Here is a 20,621-nt window from a genome sequence, read left to right as displayed (position 1 = left end):
TGGTGAGAAGACAACAGCTGTTGGACTAATTATTAGAAAATGGAAGAAACACAAGATGACTGTCAATCTCCTCGGTCTGGGGCTCCATGCAAGATCTCACTTCGTGGGGTAAGGATGATTCTGAGAAAGGACAGAACAACACAGGAGGACCTGGTCAATGACCTGAAGAGAGCTGGGACCACAGTCACAAAGATTACATTAGTAACACACAACGCCATCATGGTTTAAAATGCTGCAGGGCAGCAAGGTCCCCCTGCTCAAGCCAGCACATGTCCAGGCCCATTTGAAGTTCAACAGTGACCATCTGGATGATCCAGAGTAGGCATGGGAGAAGGTCATGTGGTCAGATGAGACCAAAATAGAGCTTTTTGGAATCAACTCCACTCGGTGTGTTTGGAGGATGAGAACAACCCCAAGAATACCAACCCAACTGTGAAGCATGGGGTGGAAACATGATACTCTGGTGGTGCTTTTCTGCAAAGGGGACAGTACATCTACACCGTATTGAAGGGAGGATGAATGGGGTCATGTATTGTGAGATTTTGGCAACAACATGGCAATGACCCCAAACACACAGCCAGGGCAACTAAGGAGGGGCTCCGTAAGAAGCATTTCAAGGTCCTGGAGTGGCCAAGCCAGTCTCCAGACCTTAACTCTATAGAAAATCTTTGGAGAGAGCTGAAACTCCAAACCAGAAAGATCTGGAGAAGATCTGTATGGAGGAGTGGACCAAACTCCCTGCTGCACTGTGTGAAAACTTGGTCAAGAACAACAAGAAACGTCTGACCTCTGTAATGGCAGACATATGTTTCCATAGCAAATGTTAAGGTTTGTTTTTCTATTGGTTCAAATACTTATTTCATTTAATAAAATGCAAATTATTTATTTAAAAATCATACAACGTGATTTTGTTGATTTTGTTTTTAGACTCTGTCTCTCACAGTTGAAGTGTACCTACAATAAATCTGACAGACCCCTCCATTCTTTGTAGGTGGGAAAACTTGCAAAATTCACAGTGGATCAAATACTTATTTTCCCCACTGTAGTGTGAGGTTATATATGCTGTACAAAAAGGATATTTAATTGTGTAAACAAGCATCTGAATAAAATCATTTTTAAGGTTCTGATAATGTGAGTCATGACATTCAAATGGGGTTACCAGAAATTGGGGGGTGGGGGAGTGAAATATTTTAAACTGTTAAATTATCCACTTTTTATCTAGTCCATTTGGGGATGGTACACATACACAATAGCTATACCTCTGACATCATTCACTGTATTTGGATTTTGTTACCCTCAAATTAAATACTCTGCACAGCAAGCTCCTATTTCTTCCATATTCCTTCAAAGATGTATTCTGTTTTGATGTTGGGGTGGGGGGTGGGGGCAGTGTATCTCACCATGGAAACTACCTCCTAATGGGCATGAGGTCTTGCTGGATGCTTTGATGAAGACATAGTAATTTATGTTATGGTCTTCTCATACAGTCATCAAAGCCCTTTTGGAAAATCTATGCGAGTTATTAAACCAATTTGTTAAGCAATTGCCACCATAAAAACATTTTCACAAAACACCATTTAATAGGATAAGTGTCAACATTTGGTGTAGTTCCACAGTTGTTTTGGCAGCTTGTGATGGCTGAACATCGAATGTACTAATTACTATGTTTGATTTTTTTTTCTCTTTATTTGTGTATATGTCTAAGCTAAGTTCTGTCTAATAACATGCCAATTTAAAGATTGGTTATGACTGAAATGAAAAAAGAGGCTTATTTTCTGTGTAGCACAAGGATTAGCACAATATGTGTACTGTTCAGGAAAACCATTTGTACTGTATCACAGTCAGTGTTTTTAAGATAATTAATGGCTTTTATGGGAATTTCAACAGGTAAATTAACTACACTATAATCTACAGTCATAAATTGAATAAAAATTGTGAATTATACTTATATAGTGCCAAATCACATCAAAGCTGCATCAAGGTGCTTCACATAAGTAAGGTCTACCCTTACTAACCCCGAGAACAAACACACGGGTGACAGTGGTAAGGAAAAACTCCCTCTGATGATACTGAGGAAGAAACCTCAAGCAGACCAGAGTCAAAGGGTGGGACCCACTGCTTAGGCCATTCTAACAGTTACAAGGGTTTTTACAAAGTTTAACAAAGTTTTCTAAGTTTGGAAAAGACAAAATATCAGCTGCTACAATGTTAGGATTCCACCATCAGTACAGCATCCCGCTGCTACGCTCACATATTTCCCGCATATCATATTATTGCCTTTTCCTCTTATTTGCTTGCTGTTTGGTTATAGGAGAAAATAAACACATTACTTAACTCTGCCATTGTGGGCTGCATCGGCAGTGACCAGGAGGCTGAATACAGGAGTGTGGTGGACAGGTTTGTGGACTGGTTTGGACTCAACCACCTGCAGCTTAACGTATCTGAGGAGCTGGCGGTAGACTTCAGAAGACAGGTGACCTGTCCGAACCCAGTTACCATTAATGGACAGAGGTGAACATTGTGGACTACTACAAGTACCTGTGTGTCCACATAGACAACAAACATGGACTGGACTATTAACACAGATCCTGTGTATAAAGAAAGGTCAGAGCCGATTGTACTTCCTCAGGAGGCTCAGATCTCTTAATGTCTGCAGAATTCTGTTGCGATGTTTATCACTCGGTGGTCTCCAGCGCACCTTCAGGAAGACTTTCCTACCCGTGGCAATCAGACTGTTTAATTCCTCCACCTTCTGTAGGATGAATTCATAATGAACAGAGTTACTAAGTTATTTAGAGTTATGTGCAATATTGTAAAACATCTTGTGCAATATATCTTTCAGGTAAGATCCTTTATACAGTGATGTCGGTTTTTAATGCAGCGCCGTCTGAGGGATCGAAGGTCACGGGCATTCAATGTTGGTTTTCGGCCTTGCTGCTTACGTGTAGAAAGTTCTCCAGATTCTCTGCATTTCTGATTATATTATGGACTGCAGATGATGGAATCCTTAAATTCCTTGCAACTGAACATTGAAGAAACATTGTTCTGAAACTGTTGGCCAATTTTTTTTCACACAGTGGTTCACAAAGTTTGATCATCGCCACCTTTTATACCCAATCTGACACTCACCTGTTTCCAATAACAGTTCACCTGTGGAATGTTCCAAACAGTTCTTCTTTAAGCATTCATCAACTTTCCCAGTCTTTTGTTGCCCCATCCCAGCTTTTTGAAATGTGTTGCAGGCATCCATTTCAAAATGAGCAATATTTGCACAAAACAATAAAGTTTATCAGTTTGTCTTGTGGTGTATTCATTGAATATAGGTTGAAGAGGATTTGCAAAATCATTCTATTCTGTTTTTATTTACATTTCACACAATGTCCCAACTTCATTGGAATTGGGGTTGTATATAACTATAAAACTTTTGGCTCTGAATTTCTCCTAATTACACTTAGACACAATCCAACCACTAGGAGCAGTGGGCAGCCAGATTCTGGTACCCGGTGTTCAACTCCAGATGTATTTCTGCCTTGGTCAAGGGCAGAGAAAGGAGTTCACCCTAAATGAACATGTTTTTGATAATGGGAGGAAATAAGAGTGCCCTCAGAAAACCTACACAAACACAGTGACGACAAGGTAACTCTATCCAGAATGGAGCAGGTGGGAAGTGCAGTCTCCTTACACCAATTAAATGTCCCCCATCTGAACAAAATAAATAATAATGTTGCTGTTTTAATAATGTGCATTCGGATTATTTGCATGACTGCACATGAGGTTTTAACATGCCCTGCTGTAACCTGTACATGCACCTAACAGTGGTGAATGTAATGAATTCTTCATGTGGTCCACCATGAAATATAATACGAACCCCCCCCCCCCCCCCCCCCACACACACACACACACACACACACACACACACTTGTGCACCTCCCACTACACGTACACCTGCACAATGAACGTGTAAGGTATAAACTTACATTTGGCCGTGCTAATGGTAACTCTCTGCTTAAAGATATGAGGTCTGGTGTTGTGCTGAGGGGCAGCTGCTTGCTTCATTCCCACTTTGGCAGCGCTATCTCAGGACCTCCTGGCATTTACACCCATTCTGCCATCTGTACCTGCAGCTGCAATATGTCCTGCAACAGGGGAAGGATTAACACTTTGCACATTTGCATTGTCTGGCCCATGTCAGGTTAACAGCGATGCACTTTGTAAGCTTAATAGAAGTGCATTTCTTTGTATTCCAGCTGAATTTTTCAGCCTGAGGGGTTCAGCAGACCCCTACTGAATCAACAAGGCTACACTATCGACACAGAAAAATTATATCATTCAGCAACGGGCTGAAAACTACTGGAGGAGAGTCAGCGGTATCTGCACATACGCACATTTATTGGCAGAAGCGAGCTGCCTTCAGCTACAAGCATGCACCTGTTAAAAAGCAAAAAGCAAAACAAAACAACAAACAAACTGACAGGTTAGTTTTATGATTTGGCATTGAAATTGCATAGATTTGCCAATTCATGAATATTCACCAGCAAAAGGTACAAACTTGAGAGGATAAGTGTCTCACCCCTTAACCCCACACTGAAATCTGTGTAATTTGAAACGGTGTCATATGTCTGAGTGAATACAGGTCTGTAAGTATTTGGACAGTAATGCAATTATTCATTTATTTATTTTGTAATTTTGTCTTAGTTCATAAACACATGTCAAGTCTGGGATCATGTGGTGGTCTCACACTTCACTGCATCCGCTACACCATGGAACATCTTTGGGGGCTGGATGGCAGTCACCCAAACAGACAACTGGTCCATCACCACCTTACACAAGCAACCACCTAACTTGACCTTGTCCAGGCTTTGAGGTCCTCAGCACTCAGGCACCTACAGTAGTGTTCAGAATAATAGTAGTGCTATGTGACTAAAAGATTAATCCAGGTTTTGAGTATATTTCTTATTGTTACATGGGAAACAAGGTACAGTAGATTCAGTAGATTCTCACAAATCCAACAAGACCAAGCATTCATGATATGCACACTTTTAAGACTATGAAATTGGGCTATTAGTAAAAAAAAGTAGAAAAGGGGGTGTTCACAGTAATAGTAGCACTGCTGTTGATGTTACAAACTCAAAACTATTACGTTCAACTGCTTTTTAGCAATCCTGTGAATCACTAAACTACTATTTTAGTTGTATAACCACAGTTTTCATGATTTCTTCACATCTGTGAGGCATCATTTTGTTGGTTTGGAACACAAGATTTTGCTCATTTACTAGTGTGCTTGGGGTCATTGCCTTGTTGAAACACCCATTTCAAGGGCATGTCCTCTTCAGCATAAGACAACATGACCTCGTCAAGTATTTTGACATATCCAAACTGATCCATGATACCTGGTATGCGATATATAGGCCCAACACCATAGTAGGAGAAACATACCCATATCATGATGCTTGCACCACCATGCTTCACTGTCTTCACTGTGAACTGTGGCTTGAATTCAGAGTTTGGGGGTCTTCTCAGAAACTGTCTGCGGCCCTTGGACCAAAAAAGAACAGTTTTACTCTCATCAGTCTACAAAATATTCCTCCATTTCTCTTTAGGCCAGTTGATGTGTTCTTTGGCAAATTGTAACCTCTTCTGCACATGTCTTTTATTTAACAGAGGGACTTTGTGGGGGATTCTTGCAAATAAATTAGCTTCACACAGGCGTCTTCTAATTGTCACAGCACTTACAGGTAACTCAAGACTGTCTTTGATCATCCTGGAGCTGATCAATAGGTGAGCCTTTGCCATTCTGGTTATTCTTCTATCCATTTTGATGGTTGTTTTCCATTTTCTTCCACACATCTCTGTTTTTTTTTTGTTTTTTTTTTTGTCCATTTTAAAGCATTGGAGATCATTGTAGATGAACAGCCTATAATTTTTTGCACCTGCGTATAAGTTTTCCCCTCTCCAATCAATTTTTTAATCAAACTACGCTGTTCTTCTGAACAATGTCTTGAACGTCCCATTTTCCTCAGGCTTTCAAAGAGAAAAGCATGTTCAACAGGTGCTGGCTTCATCCTTAAATAGGGGACACCTGATTCGCACCTGTTTGTTCCACAAACTTGACGAACTCACTGACTGAATGCCACACTACTATTATTGTGAACACCTCCTTTTCTACTTTTTTTTACTAATAGTCCAATTTCATAGCCTTAAGAGTGTGCATATCATGGATGCTTGGTCTTGTTGGATTTGTGAGAATCTACTGAATCTACTGGTACCTTGTTTCCCATGTAACGATAAGAAATATACTCAAAACCTGGATTAATCTTTTTAGTCACATAGCACTATTATTCTGAACACTACTGTATGTGCTGGATTATGCATAAAGAAACATGCCACATGGCCAAAATGTTTAAGTTGACATTCCATCACAATGCAAATGACACTCCTACTCATTCGTCTCTCTAGGTAACTGCTAGTTTGAGTCAAAATCAATCCTGTGGTACCCAAGGATCCTCCGAAGAGATTGCATACCAGAGACATCCAGTCATTGCCTTATTTCACTGGTAAGCATCAATCTCACCACCACACAGTAGAACAGGAATCACCAGGAACTCAAAGACTGAACTTTGTTCAGCTTTACATTTCAGCAGTGTCAAACACTTCTGTCTAGTAACCTTATGAATACACAAGCTCTTCTCAGGCATATTTCAATCTCAAAGGCTGAGGACCAAAAGACATGAATGGCACTGCATAGATAAGTGAATGTCTTGACAGGTTCAACACGTTTGCTGCATACAGATGCACAGATGCTTCTTATCGCTGAGTCCAAGAAGTCTTGGACTCAGCTATAAGAACATCAGTGATGTTCTGGTGTGATGGAAATTTGATCTGAAAATCCTTCGGTCTCAAACCAAACTCATTACCCCAGAGTATGAACAATATTGCCTGTATTTGGTTTGTCCAGTTATATATGGACTCTGAAAATTTAGAGGACTATACATACAGATGGCCATAATTCTGGAATGGTCCATGTTATCAGTCAATTCTTGACCACGACACCAGTCTGTGTCATTAGACAAGATGGTTCATTTGTATTGTCTCAGCCCACCAACCTGTAAATGTGTACCTGCCTTGGCTGAGAGAGTAACCTGCATTGGACTGGCATTTTATTAAATGGGAGTCATAGACTTTTATCCTCTTCATGCTATGGAATCAGGGGATACACAGTGACATGAACAGGCCTCTGGGTCTGTATCAAACATTACTACTCCCTGACTTAAAGCTACATTTCAAGCTCCTATTTACTGTTTAATTTCAGCTCCATTTGAAAAATGGTGTCACTGTCCAAATTCTTATGGACCTGATTGCATGTTTTCAGATTTCATTGATTTATTTCATATCAGTGTTCACTCTTTCTTTCTGCACCATCAGCCAGTATGGAAGGCTTTACCGTGTAATTCACTTTGCCACTGCACAATAATCCCCTCATTATGGATACATTTTCCCACTGACTCACCCAGCTGAGGAAGTATTTCTCTGCAACCATCATGCAGAGTCACAGGGTTTTTAGACCTTCACGGTCAGATGTAATACATTTAGTTGTTGTGTTTGGTTGTGTGTGTTTTTCAGATTGGAGCACTTGGTGGCGATTACAAGACACATACAGCATTTGTCCCCTACCGAGACCCGACTAGAAACCTTGTTTTGATTTTGTTTAGCTATTGACCACGCTTAGGACCAAATATTATGCAATGTTTCAAGTACACATACATTGATCAGCCATAACATTGTGACCACCTGTCTAATTGTGTAGGGTCCCACTAAAACAACCCTGATCTGTCGAAGCATGGATTCCACTCGACCTCTGAAAGTGTGCTGTGGTATCTGGCACCAAGATGTTTCCAGCACAACCTTGTGTTGGATTGGATTTTTCCTATATGAATCAATGATCCTTGGCTGCCCATTACCCGTCGCCTGTTCACTGATTTTTCCTTCTTGGTCCACTCTCGGTAGGTACTGACCACTACAGACTGGGAACATCTCACAAGAGCTTCAGTTTTGGAGATGCACTGGCCAAAGCATCTAGTTATTATTTCAATTTCAGATCTTTATGCATCCCCATTTTCCTTCTTTCAACACATCAGCTTTGAAGAATAAATGTTAAGTTGCAGCCTAATATATCTCACTACCATTGTGATGAGGTGATCACTTTTATTAACTTTATCTGTCAGTGGTCACAATTATGTTATGGCCAATTGGTGTATGTTGGGAGAGACAGAGAGAGAAGGAACATGTAACTGCATTGAGTAAATTGAAACAAAATGTTTGTTGCAGGGTTGTGTGGAGGTATGAGCAAAGTAATTTGAATTTTACAACTTAACATCTCTGAAACAATGAGAAAGTAATCGATTTAGTATGTTTTTTTTTTTGTGTTGAAATTGTTACTCTCTCTCTCTCTCACCGACAACCACACCTGCTCCTAATTCATCACCCTCGAACCATGTGTGCATGCCTGTGGAATATTACACAGGTAAAAGAAAACAGTTTTTATTCAACATATTTGAAATATTTTGGCGCATTATATGTTCATTCAGAAGATGATGGCAACCATTGTTTTTGATCTATCTATCTATCTATCTATATATATATATATATATATATATATATATATATATATATATATATATATATATATATATATATATATATATGTCTGTCTCTCTGTCTGTCTATCTTTTCAATCACTGCATTTTACAGGGCAGATGCCAACATTTTTTTTTCCAGGACTAAAGGGAAAGGACGACTATCAGACAACTTTATTGATCCCTAAAAGGGCAATTACATATGGCCTTGATTACTGGAAACTTAGTGCTCAGCACTGGCTCAAATGAAGGTGTATGACAAATTTTGTGTCGGATCATCCTGACTGATAAAAGGTGTATTTAAGTCACAGGAACTCTCATGTTTCTGATAGGATGGTCATTAAAGTTATGTACTTTCCATATATATATATATATATATATATATATATATATATATATATATATATATATATATATATATATATATATATATATATATATATATATTTTTTTTTTTTTTTTTTTTTTTTTTTTTTTTTTTTTTTTTTGCCCACCTGCTTATTATTACTTGTCTGCTTTTGGTACAACAGACCCCTGACAGCATGCCATTAATGTGTAAATAGGTTGTGGTTTATTTGTTTTTTAAATACATTTTTAAAACTTAGCCATGACTCTCCACCTGTTGTGACTTCATTGCAATGAAGCTGATTACTTGTAACAATCAACTTGCATTTATTATGTTTTATATACCTTAATTAACTGCACGATTTTTTGTACGTTTGAGAAACCATTACATGAGCAAAGTTGGTCTCTGAAACACCATGTAATAGAAAATAGTCTAAGATAAGAATAGCAAGCCCCTTCGGTTGCTCCCTTGTTTTGCACTCCGGGTCACCACAGCAAATCTGAGGTGGATCTGCATGTTTATTGGGTACAGTTTTAATTTATTTATTTATTTATTTTTTGCCAGATGCCCTTCCTGACATAACACCCTATTACATGAATAAATCTGGCAGGGGTGCAGCTTGAACCGGGAACCTTCCACACTGAAACCACGTACATTAACTACTTAGCCATCACCCTTACTTTCCAGGCTTAGATAACAATACCCATGCAATACTGTACATTTTAGCCATAACCACTATATGGAATTTCATAAAATGTCATGGCAGTGATTAATCTACTGGTATGATAAAATGTAAAACACATACATCCATGGAGTTTGCTGGATATCATCTAATTCCTCACACATAATAGTAGCAGAGTTACTTTGGTTGGCAGATGTTTCAGGTGGTAACAGATTTCTGATGTTCTGCACAGATGGAGGCATTCTGTGGGGCACATTTCCCATCCTTTTTTTTTTTTTTTTTTCTGGTGGGAAGTCCCATGCTCCTCACAGTGGTTTGTTGTAAGCCTGGGGATTGATAGGAAAGATTACTCTGTGGGCATCTGAGCTGGGAAATCAGCCAGTGGGTAATAAGCCTCCTGCTGTGTTGGGGCTCCTGGTGGTGCATTGCGTTTGAACTTTGCTTCAGGTTTTGCGCTCTCTGCCAGGGAATGGAGCCTATATCCAGGTGGGCATGCCAAAGGGAGGAGCGGGGATGATGTGCTATTCTGGCCATGAGTCCTCCTCAAGGCTTTCCCTTCAAGGGAAATGATAGGATGGTGGGTGTGTTGGTTAAAAGTAAATTGAAGACCTTCTCAATGTCAAACATAGAGGAATCCCACAAACTGCCACAATTTAATTAACTGAATGAGCATAGAAGTTCATTTTCCTCCACATGGTAAGTCATCAGTAACATTCGTCGGGTCGTGATCACTGCGAGATACAACTACACACCTGAGGTATGGTAATATCACTGGAATTGCTAGAATTACTTCTGCTCTCATGTCCTCAATCTCACAGAAAGTCCTGGAGGGAAGCAGTTTAGAAGGAAGTCCAGAAAAATCTTCAGGTTTAAGGTCCTCAGTAACAGCACAGGTGATTTATATATTCAGGTTTGAGATTCATAGTTTTTCTCACAGCAAAGGAGTGTGCCTGTGATGAGCTGTTTTCCCTACTCTGATGTTGGATGGTGACACTAACTGTCCAATTTATTTCTCTGGTCATTTCACTTTTTTTTCCTCTCCTAACATGACAGTGAATATTAAATTTAAACATGCAGCATTACTTGCAACTGGGCTTGTAAAAGGGCCCCTTCACTGATAGTACGAATAAGTACAACTCGGGGCGACTCACAGCGGAACAGCTCATATGAGCGGACCACGAAAACATTGCGCTGACGGGCAGGCGTGCATGATGCCGCTGCGATGGTTCGTGCATGTGGGAACACAGCTGCAGTGAAGAAAAAAATAAATAAAAAAATACATGCTGCGACAGATTCTTGCACGTGGGAACACGGTGCGAGCAGTTAAACCACATCACACCACTGATGTGGAGAACAATAAAATAAAAAAACACCTGTGTAATTAGTGAATATCACTGGGCTGATATAACTAATACATAAAAGGGGACACAATACAGAACACTATGGTTAAATAACTTTAAAAAAAAATGCCACTCATGGGATTCAAACCTGTAAGCTCTGATTACCAGACAGAAACTTTACCACTGTGCTACCATCACTGGCTTCTAATGAGTGGGGAAAAATGCCTGAAATCAACAAGGACATGGATGAGGTATGCTGTGTCCAGCCACTGCAGCCCGGTGCAAAGGTGAAAGATATTTTATAAATATTTCCATGTGAGGACAGCAGGCAGAGACATACGCCTCATGGAGGAATGTTATAAATTTGTGTCCTTCCAAACACGGAACATGTTCTCAAGATGTGACGTCCAGGTGCAGAGATCTTTACAGCCATGTGGTCATTCATCTTTGTTATTTGTTATGTAATTTTGTATGTAGGTATTGTTGTAATTATTTACATAACTGTCCTGGTGGTGGTTTCTGTGGTTTTAATGTGTGCACTGAGCTGTCATCCAGCTCTCAGTGTGCTGTGATCAGTAGACAGGCCTCTCCCCGTGCTGTGTGCGATCAGACCTCGCTGTCCAGCCCCTGTGTGATTAGATCTGTACATACATATACGCCTCTTATGCAAGTGTGCTCCCCCGGCATGTTAGATGTGTTGGGGGGATCTTGGGGGGGCGTGACACACGTGCACATGTGCGAGACACATGCACAACATGTTTGTGGCTTTTTCAACTTCACAGTCGTGTGGGCACTTAGACAAATTTCACATCCAGCTCGACAGTGATTGTCTGATGACTGTTTTTGTGATGATAGTGCGAATGGCCACACATTTTCTAAGTGCCAAATGAGCGGTTTTAGATGTTTGTGTGTGTCAGCTGGAATTTGACCGACACCTGCCACAAGAGGGTTCGATGGGCTCTCACAGCACACACTCTGTCATTCAGCCGTTAGCATGCAAAAATAGTTGCTGCAACACATGTATGAGGCGTTGGAGAGAACTACGATTTCACACATTTTGCATATGATTCCTGCTTCATACGCAAGTCGACCACATTTGTACTATGTGTGAAGAGGCACTAATACTTGTCTACAAGATTGGCCAAATTTACAAAATTTTCAGGAGTGTTAAGTCACTTTTTTTTTACTAGCTTTGGAGGTCCTGTGACTTTGTTGTGACTTTTATACTGGAAAATCATGCACTGGTTATTAATATTAATATTAATAATAATGATGATAATAATAATGATAATGAAGAAGAAAAATTTATGTTAGGGCTTTCCCAGGAATCAAATTTTTAAACAAAATATACTTCAATATAAAGAATATAAATGAAACAATAAAAGTACCACTAAAACTCCCAAAATTAAACAGCTGATAACACATAAAAAACGGTTGCAACCTTCCATTCCGATGTGAGTTCTCCTTCTGAAAATAGTGGAGTTGAATTGAAATCTAGTGATTATAGCCTGAGATATTGTGTGGTTTATTGTGAAATTACAGCTCATTGTATTGGATTGATTTCAGGGGATTCTATGGCAAAAGCACAGCGCTTGTTCCATGAGTTGTGTGCAAAAAGGAGGAAGTGCATCTGTAATGCATACAGTTTGATTTTCACATAGCATTCAATGGAAACCCCTGGAATTTCTACCTCCACAACTGCAAAAAATACACATATCAAATGTAATGAAAATAAAACCGTTAGCCGGCCAATGATCAGGAAATCCTAGATGATTGGGTCTGAAGACCTGTTGCAGCCTTCATTCGCCTTCACAGCCCATTGAGTTACAACCATCACCTTCTCCACTTGAGTCATCATTGGAGGACTTCCTGTTTCACCAGAGGACCTTTTAACCCTCACATGTTCAGGGCTCCTGTTGGGCCTTCCATAGCTACCATTGTGGCCACAGGGCACATATGGTCCCCACCATATTCCCCCCAACAGGCAATCCCGACTTGATCCTTTACCCAGGTGTCACGATGTGGAACAAAGGGATTGGAGTTTGACACCACCAAGTGTGCCTGTTGTCTCTCTGTTGCTATTGTAAATTGTTTTTTTTATATTTATGTACTTTTTGGGGCAGTGCTTTAAGCCACAGTTTGTTTTACCGCAATTTCCTGTTGCTAAACTAACAGGTTGCATAGTGATGGGCAGAAAAAACTACCACATGATCTATAGCATTATCACAAAGGGTGTCATGGTGTCTTGGCACTGCATTTTAGCCCACGTGACGTCGAATTGTAAATTATTTCAGATCAGGTGGGTTTTCATCATATTTCGAAGTCAAGATTGTGATTCCTTTATTGCAATATAAAAGGGAAAAATTGTATTGCTGATGAAGAAAACCCATGTCTTATATACACTCAACAAAAATATAAACACAACACTTTTGGTTTTGCTCCCATTTTGTATGAGATGAACTCAAAGATCTAAAACTTTTTCCACATACACAATATCACCATTTTCCTCAAATATTGTTCACAAACCAGTCTAAATCTGTGATAGTGAGCACTTCTCCTTTGCTGAGATAATCCATCCCACCTCACAGGTGTGCCATATCAAGATGCTGATTAGACACCATGATTAGTGCACAGGTGTGCCTTAGACTGACCACAATAAAAGGCCACTCTGAAAGGTGCAGTTTTATCACACAGCACAATGCCACAGATGTCGCAAGATTTGAGGGAGCGTGCAATTGGCATGCTGACAGCAGGAATGTCAACCAGAGCTGTTGCTTGTGTATTGAATGTTCATTTCTCTACCATAAGCCGTCTCCAAAGGCGTTTCAGAGAATTTGGCAGTACATCCAACCAGCCTCACAACCGCAGACCACGTGTAACCACACCAGCCCAGGACCTCCACATCCAGCATGTTCACCCCCAAGATCATCTGAGACCAGCCACTTGGACAGCTGCTGAAACAATCGGTTTGCATAACCAAAGAATTTCTGCACAAACTGTCAGAAACCGTCTCAGGGAAGCTCATTTGCATGCTCGTCGTCCTCATCGGGGTCTCGACCTGACTCCAGTTCGTTGTCGCAACTTCGCACAGCCATTGAAGAGGAGTGGACCAACATTGGTATCCCCCCCCCCCCCAATAAAACAAAACTGCACCTTTCAGAGTGGCCTTTTATTGTGGGCAGTCTAAGGCACACCTGTGCACTAATCATGGTGTCTAATCAGCATCTTGATATGGCACACCTGTGAGGTGGGATGGATTATCTCAGCAAAGGAGAAGTGCTCACTATCACAGATTTAGACTGGTTTGTGAACAATATTTGAGGGAAATGGTGATATTGTGTATGTGGAAAAAGTTTTAGATCTTTGAGTTCATCTCATACAAAATGGGAGCAAAACCAAAAGTGTTGCGTTATATTTTTGTTGAGTGTATGTTAGTTGTCATTATGATCTGTTGTTATTGTGTCCAGTCCCATGTCCATGTCATATAAGCTAGTCACGTTGTTTTCCTGATTTACACTCATTTGCATTCTGAAGTTCCACTTTAGTTTTCTGCCTTTTCTTTCTTGATTTTGTACTTGGTTATTTTGTGGTTCCCCTTGTCGTTTGATATTTAGTTATGGATTGAGTTTGTTTCTACTCACCCCTCTGAGTTTTTGTGTTTTATAGTCACTCTGTCTTTGTCAGTTCCTGTGTGTGCTTGTAGGTGTGTCCCTGTCACCGGTTTTCCCTCACACCTGCTTCACATCCCCAATCACTCATGTACTTGTCTGTCACTCTTTAGGTTTGTCACTGTGCGGTCTTGGGTGGTTGGGTTTTACTGGTCCTTAGCATTCTTGTGCATTGTTCATTTCTGTGTGCCCTGGTGTTGCTGCTGAACTCTCATTCTGTGATCCTGTCTGTTTGGTCTGCTCGTCACCTTTGGACTCATCTACATCTGGTAAATAAATCATTGTTTGTTTGTTTTTTTCGTGACACTTGTCTGGACAATGTCTGAATTTTGGGTTCAATCCTACCACACCCTAACATGTTCTAATTAAAACTGATTAGAAAAAAAATAATAATAAAGTGACTACAATTTAAAAATGGAATGCTTTTGGTTAAAAAAAAAAAAAAAAACTGTATCACAAACTACCCAGAGACTAACTAATCCTACACATAGATGCAGCTTTTGCCCCAAACCTCAACATCCTCACCAGAGCGCTTTCCCCTGCTGCCCTTTTCCTCGTTTACGTACATCTCTCCTTCCATCACAAGGCTCAGTGCCCATACAGACCTGACAACATGGTGATGTCTGTGGCCTGAGAGATAAGAGCAGGGAAGACTCAAGTCAGTGTGTATTTTTTTTTTCTTTTTAACTTTCCTTTTCATCCTGGTCTACTCGGCTCACAAGTCACATGTCTGCTTCACTTCACAATCTGCACAGACACGAATATGGGAAAGTCAGACACTCGTCTCTTAAACTACAGTTTTAAACTGTCAAATGGTTTTAGATTTGTTACCATTGCAAGTTTAGCAGAGCTTTGAATTGTTTCTTAAAAAAAAAAAAAAAAAAAACTCTTCAACAAAACAGTCAGACTGAAACCTTTTTGAGTCTTTTTTAAAAAGGACTGAATTTTCTGGTTTGTTTACTTTCCATGATTTTTGGACAACCAATCATATTCTGAAACAAACGATATTTTGTCACACAAGTGTCCCAGGTTAGTTACAGTGAATTGTCTCATTTACAGTTTGAGAATTTTGAAAAGTGAATTGTGTGAAACAGTTTGTGCATTTAGCTTCTAGCAATTTAAAAAAAATAGTTTTGAACCTGTTTGCCATGGTGGGTGGTGGGTGGGGACGGGGGGCTGTAATTCCACTAACCTAATGCCAACAAAGTATATTCAATTCAATTTCATTTTATTTCATTATATAGCGCCAAATCACAACAGAGTTGCCTCAAAGTGCTTCACACAGGTAAGGTCTAACCTTACCAACCCTCCAGAGCAACAGTGGTAAGGAAAAACTCCCTCTGAGGAAGAACCTCAAGCAGACCAGACTCAAAGGGGTGACCCTCTGCTTGGGCCATGCTACAAAACATAAATTACAGAACAAAACAGAATAGAATCCGTACAGTATAGAATATACGCTATAGAATATATTTATAAATAAATCACTGAAACTTAACTATACAACTACATTTCACACTGCCCATCACAGGTCAAAATACTATAATAATAATAATAAGCATTTTAAACACCTTTAACCTCATGCAGTGAAGCAAGATCCAAGCTTTTTCACTCAAGCCAGTGGCCCAGAACAATTGCATGTGCAGAGCATTGTGGGAAGTTTCAAAGTCGACCACAGGTCAGTTACTTTCCCTGCCCCCACCCCTGGAGGAGTTACAAAGCTCTATGTCATTGATTTTCTCTTCCTCTTCCTATTTTTCCATTTCCGTTCTTTCTGTCGCTCTTTGTGGAGATACGGCACTGATGGTGTCTGTAGGGTTATGGTATGTTCAGATTCAGCTAAGGAAAAGAAACACAGTGCAGGTTTGTTGCTATTACTCCACAAAGATTCAGACACACAGTGCAAATTTTGGTTTTGTTTTGGTTTGTTTTGATACGATGTGACTATGTGCTGTATTGCTGAAATAAATGTCATTCATTCATTCAAGATACCGCGGTGAGATCCTGAGGCCCATTGCTGTGCCACTCATCCACCACATCACTTTATGTTGAAGCATTACAATGCACAGTTACATGTGCATTTAGAATGACTTTATGTTGTGAGCAGTAAAGCACATTTGTGCAGTAATTATGCTGTTTAATCAGCATCTTTATGTACCACACCTGTTATTTGGATGGTTATTTTTGACATAAGCAAAATGCTCACTAATTGAAGTTTAGCCAAATCTTTGGAATTTTTTTTTTTTTTGATATAGTGCCAAATCACAACAACAGTTGCCCCAAGGCACTTTATATTGCAAGGCAAAACCATACAATAATTACAGAAAAAACCCAACGGGTCAAAACGACCCCCTGTGAGCAAGCCTGTCGACAGTGGGAAGGAAAAGACTCCCTTTTAACATGAAGAAACCTCCAGCAGAAACCAGGCTCAGGGAGGGGCAGTCTTCTGCTGGACTGGTTGGGGCTGAGGGGAGAGAATCAGGAAAAAGATATGCTGTGGAAGACAGCAGAGATCAATTACTAATGATTAAATGCAGAGTGGTGCTACAGAGCAAAAAGAGAAAAGAACACACTCTGCATCATGGGAACCCCCCAGCAGTCTACGTCTATAGCAGCATAACTAAGGGATGGTTCAGGGTCACCTGATCCAGCCCTAACTATAAGCTTTAGCAAAAAGGAAAGTTTTAAGCCTAATCTTAAAAGTAGAGAGGGTGTCTGTCTCCATGATCTGAATTGGGAGCTGGTTCCACAGGAGAGGAGCCTGAAAGCTGGATTCTCTGCCTCCCATTCTACTCTTAAAAACCATAGGAATTACAAGAAAGCCTGCAGTCTGAGAGCGAAGCGCTCTATTGGGGTGATATGGTACTAAGAGGTCCCTAAGATAAGATGGGACCTGATTATTCAAAACCTTATAAGTAAGAAGAGGAATTTTAAATTCTATTCTAGAATTAACAGGAGACAGATGAGAGAGGCCAATATGGGTGAGATATACTCTCTCCTTCTATCCCCGTCAGGACTCTAGCTGCAGCATTTTGAATTAACTGAAGGCTTTCAGGGAACTTTTAGGACAACCTGATAATAATGAATTACAATAGTCCAGCCTAGAGGAAATAAATGCATGAATTAGTTTTTCAGCATCACTCTGAGACAAGACCTTTCTAATTTTAGAGATATTGCGCAAATGTAAAAAAGCAGTCCTACATATTTGCTTAATATGCACATTGAAGGACATATCCTGATCAAAAATGACTCCAAGATTTCTCACAGTATTACTAGAGGTCAGGGTAATGCCATCCAGAGTAAGGATCTGGTTAGACACCATCTTTCTAAGATTTGTGGGGCCAAGAACAATAACTTCAGTTTTATCTGAATTTAAAAGCAGGAAATTAGAGGTCATCCATGTCTTTATGTCTGTAAGACATTCCTGCAGTTTAACTAATTGGTGTGTGTCCTCTGGCTTCATGGATAGATAAAGCTGGGTATCATCTGCATAACAATGAAAATTTAAGCAATGCTTTCTAATAATACTGCCTAAGGGAAGCATGTATAAAGTGAATAAAATTGGTCCTAGCACAGAACCTTGTGGAACTCCATAATTAACCTTAGTCTGTGAAGAAGACTCCCCATTTACATGAACAAATTGTAATCTATTAGATAAATATGATTCAAACCACTGCAGCACAGTGCCTTTAATACCTATGGCATGCTCAAATCTCTGTAATAAAATTTTATGGTCAACAGTATCAAAAGCAGGACTGAGGTCTAACAGAACAAGCACAGAGATGAGTCCACTGTCTGAGGCCATAAGAAGATCATTTGTAACCTTCACTAATGCTGTTTCTGTACTATGATGAATTCTAAAACCTGACTGAAACTCTTCAAATAGAACATTCCTCTGAGATGATCAGTTAGCTGTTTACAAACTACCCTTTCAAGAATTTTTGAGAGAAAAGGAAGGTTGGAGATCGGCCTATAATTAGCTAAGATAGCTGGATCAAGTGATGGCTTTTTAAGTAATGGTTTAATTCAGGGGAAATAAACCGTTTCTATATATAGGAGAAATCTTTAATCATTTACTGAAACTCATGAAAAATGGGAGTGAAAACAAAATTGTTTATTTTTGCCGAGTGCATAACCAATTTTCTCAAGCCTTTAGTTTGTGCTTCAAGTGTTTTGACTCTAAATTTCCTGTCTTGATGGCAACAGTGACTCATTTTATTTGGCAACTGGATCATTTTGAAATAATGAATCATTCACTGCCAGAAACAACTGTTTCATTTTAATATTGTATTAAAATGTATTACTTGTATGAATACATGATTGAAAATAGATACAAATCCCTACATATGCATCAGTTAAGCCTTTCTTTTTTTTTACCTTCACCAATGAAGTTGGAGGAGGTTATGTTATTGTCCCTGTTTGTCTGTCTCTTTACCTGTATGTGAACAGCACATTTGAATTTAACATTGAAAAGCCCATTTGATGTACATTCTGCATTATATCTCAATCAAACGAGCCTCAACTCTCACATGAAAATGAGGTGCAAACTGGCGCCCTCAATGACTACATTTACATGCAGCCAATAACCCTTTCATAACCGGAATATTAGCAATAACCCAGTTTCACGCGGCCATGTAAACACCCGCAAAAACCCGAATAGGACCGCTGGGTTGCTCCTTTTTTCTTACCCAAATATCAGGTCATATAAACGTGCATCGGGATATCCTCATAGAAAGGAACATTATTTTATGTTTTGCGCATGTCCTATCTGCAAGGAATCTTGGTCTTTTGAGTACGGCAACTACTTGTATGCGGCGCACGCAACCCACCGGACACCACAGAAGCAGAGGTAAACAAGTATGAGGAAATCCAGACACGGCAGCACAGCACCACACTTTTGGAGCGAGGAGGAAACCGAATACTTCATTAGTATCATGAAAGACATGAATATAATGTCTTTTATTGATACTAGAAAGAGGAAGAAGAAACGGAAATGACGTATATTTGCATCATGACGTTCTCCATGCATCTGGACGTTGTCCATTCGTCGCTGTTTAGATGGGGATATTCCAAATATTCCAAATGGGGAGGTGATCGTCTAGTGGTTAAGGTGTTGGGCTTGAGTCCAGAAGATCATGGGTTCAAATCCCCACCTGACTGGAAAATCACTAAGGGCCCATGGGCAAGGCCTTTAATCCTCTATTGCTCCCGGTGTGTAGTGAGCGCCTTGTATGGCAGCACCCTGACATCGGGGTGAATGTAAGGCATAATTGTAAAGCACTTTGAGCACCTGATACAGATGGAAAAGCACTATATAAATGCAGTCCATTTACCATTTACCATTTACCAAATGATACCAGTGACAATGTATACATGAGTAACTCTGTCTGCTTAAGCATGTAAATGGGTTATTCCTAATGATTCAGAAACCGGAATACTGACCTTAACCCGAATATTAACGGCATGTAAACGTAGTCAGTGAATAGACTAAGTTTGATCCACATCTGATCCGTCTTGTGAATTTAGTGGATATTTGATTTTTTTTTTTTTTTTTTCATTAAAAAGCCCTTTTGATCTATATTTTCTATTATATTTTATCTTGTGAAGGCCATTTCTACCAGAACTTTCACCTTGAAAAATTTTCCAAGGTAACAGTTTGTGGAATTGGAAACTAGTGTTGGTGGAGGTTTGCACTGTACGAGCGCGGCATTCTAGTATATAAATTAATATGTAAGGAAGAGCCTTGAAACAAATGAGATGTTCAAATGGTTCAGTCAGTGACAAAGAGAAAATTACTGACTCAACTATGGCATCAATTTATTTATTACCTCCTTCAACAAAGAGGTTAAGTTGTCACCCGTTTGTTTGGTTGTCTGTTTGTTTGTGAACACCTTGGAGCCTTGGAGGCCCACAATTTTTCATATATTTTTATGAAATTTTTATTGAAGATTCGCA

Source organism: Thalassophryne amazonica, chromosome 20, assembly GCF_902500255.1.
Source record: "Thalassophryne amazonica chromosome 20, fThaAma1.1, whole genome shotgun sequence".
In the NCBI taxonomy this organism is placed as follows: Eukaryota; Metazoa; Chordata; class Actinopteri; order Batrachoidiformes; family Batrachoididae; genus Thalassophryne; species Thalassophryne amazonica.
This window is presented reverse-complemented; position numbering follows the sequence as displayed.